Raw genomic sequence first — 2,873 nt, 5'->3', positions numbered from 1 at the left:
TTAAATAGATTGAATTACTCGTTCGTCAAAGATTTGAATGTGAAAGAAATCAAAAATTTGCTGCTTGTGGAAGAAAATCAAATCTTACGGAAAGGAAATTTAATTCAAGTTTGGCATGCTGTGATGTTTGTCAAATACTGCAAATACTGATACTGTGATGTTTGTCAAATACTGCGTATACTGATATGTAAAATATGGAATATGGATTGGAGTCTGCACAAGCAATTCTCATTCTTTTAGTTGATAAGTTATAAATATTTTAACTTAATAATTATTTTAGGTGCATCATAAAATTTGGACAATAATAAAAGGCCTAGTATTAAATAAGAATTATATAAATACTTTAAATATAAGGCCCAACAATTTAATAATTTTATGTAAATATTTGTCTATGGCTCAAATTAACTAGAAATACTTAAAACATAAATCTATATAGTATACATTTTTAGAAGATCTATAATTTAAAATCATACATCTAACTAGGAGCGCGATTAGATAATTCATGACATAGACTAAAATTTTAAATAACCTCACAATTTAAATATAAAATGCTTCAAAATGATTTAAATATGAAATAATTCAAAACAAAAATTTAAATGAATTATTTGGTTTCGGGCTGTTACAACCCTACCCACTTAAATAAAATTTCGTCCTCGAAATTTAACTTACTTGGTTCTAACTGGGGATATCGAGCTAGAATTTCTTCTTCACGTACCCAAGTAGCTTCATCAGGTCCGTGCCTAGTCCATTGAATTTTGACTAAGGGTATTTCTTTACCTCGCAAGACCTTTACTTTTCGATCTAATATAACACTTGGCTCTTCTTCGTATGTAAGGTCCTTGTTGATTTGGAGATTTTCATAATGGACGATGTGACTAGGATCGTGCAGATACTTTCGCAACATGGAGACGTGAAACACATTGTGCACTGCTCACAATTCTGGTGTTAAAGCTAGACGATAGGCAACATCACCTATGCGTTCTAGGATTTCAAACGGTCCAATAAATCGAGGTCTCAATTTTCCTTTCTTCTCGAATCGTAGAACTCCTTTCATTGGTGCTACTTTGATAAATACTTTTTCGCCAACGTCGAAATATAACTCCTTTCTTCTGCGATCTGCATAAGATTTCTGTCGATCCTGCGCCATTTTAATCCTCTCCTTTATCTTTTCAATGACCTCAACCGTCTTCTCAATGATTTCCGGACCTAACACTTTTCGTTCACCAACTTCGTCCCAATATAATGGCGATCTACACTTTCTCCCATATAATGCCTCATACGGAGCCATTCTAAGAGTTGTTTGAAAACTGTTGTTGTATGCAAACTCGATTAATGGTAGATGAGTTTCCCAAGTGCCTCCAATATCCATGATACTAGTCCGCAACATGTCCTCCAAAATTTGTATAGTCCTTTCGGATTGTCCGTCTGTTTGAGGATGATAAGCTGTGGAAAAGTTAAGTTTAGTTCCCATAGCTGCGTGTAAGCTTTTCCAGAATCTGGATGTAAATCTTGGATCTCGATCAGAGACAATAGATACTGGCACTCCATGTAGTCTAACCACCTCTTGAACATACAGTCTCGCCAATTGGTCCATCGAGTATGTCATTTTTACTGGGATGAAGTGTGCGGACTTAGTGAGTCGATCTACAATTACCCAAACTGCATCGTGTCCACGTATTGTTCTTGGAAGTCTCACCACGAAGTCCATCGTAATGTGTTCCCATTTCCATTCGGGTATCTCCAATGGATTTAGCAATCCCGACGGTCGTTGATGTTCAGCTTTCACTTGTTGACATGTCATACATCTTCCAACATACTCAGCTATTGACCTCTTCATTCCTCTCCACCAAAATATATTTCGAAGATCTTTGTACATCTTGGTGCTTCCTGGATGTGCTGTGTAAGTCGTGCAGTGTGCCTCATCCAAAATTTCTCTTAGCAATTCTTTATCCTTAGGGACGCAAATTCTCCCTGCATATGTAAGTGTTCCATCACTTGCCAATGAGAAACTTGTATTATTGTCTTTTAACCCCTTACTTTTCATTTTCTGGAGGAAGCTGTTGGTCTCCTGCGCTTTTCTAATACGATCACGCAATGTAGGTTTAACAACTAGTGCTGCAAGCGTAGCCTCTGGGGTATTTGGACTAACCACCTCGAGATTCATCCTTTCAAATTCTTTTATCAAGGTTTCTTGTTGAGTTATCATTGAGGCTGGTTGTCCTTCTCCTTTTCTGCTAAGTGCATCGGCCACCACATTAGCCTTTCCAGGGTGATACTGTATGGTACAATCATAATCCTTCACGAGTTCTAGCCACCTTCTTTGCCTCATATTCAACTCCTTTTGCGTGAAGAAATATTTCAAACTCTTATGATCTGTGAAGATCTCACATTTTCCCCCATACAAGTAATGTCTCCAAATCTTTAGCGCGTGCACTACGGCTGCTAGCTCCAAATCATGCGTAGGGTAGTTATGTTCGTGCGTCTTCAACTGCCTTGACGCGTAAGCGATAACCTTTCCTTTCTGCATTAAAACACATCCCAGACCTTGCTTCGAGGCGTCGGTATAGATGACGAAATTTCCTGATTCATCGGGTATGGTTAACACTGGTGCTGTTGTTAACCTTCTTTTCAATTCCTGAAAACTCTGCTCGCATTGATCAGTCCACTTGAACACGACTCCTTTTCTGGTTAATTGTGTCATTGAGCCTGCTATCTTTGAAAATCCCTCGATGAATCTTCTATAATAACCAGCGAGTCCTAAGAAACTTCTCACTTCACTGGCGTTGGTAGGTGCCTTCCAGTTATTTACAGCTTCCACCTTCGCTGGGTCCACCTTAATTCCTTTAGCACTCACCACATAACCGAGAAAGACA

This window comes from Salvia miltiorrhiza, chromosome 8 (assembly GCF_028751815.1).
Source record: "Salvia miltiorrhiza cultivar Shanhuang (shh) chromosome 8, IMPLAD_Smil_shh, whole genome shotgun sequence".
Classification (NCBI taxonomy): Eukaryota; Viridiplantae; Streptophyta; class Magnoliopsida; order Lamiales; family Lamiaceae; genus Salvia; species Salvia miltiorrhiza.
This window is presented reverse-complemented; position numbering follows the sequence as displayed.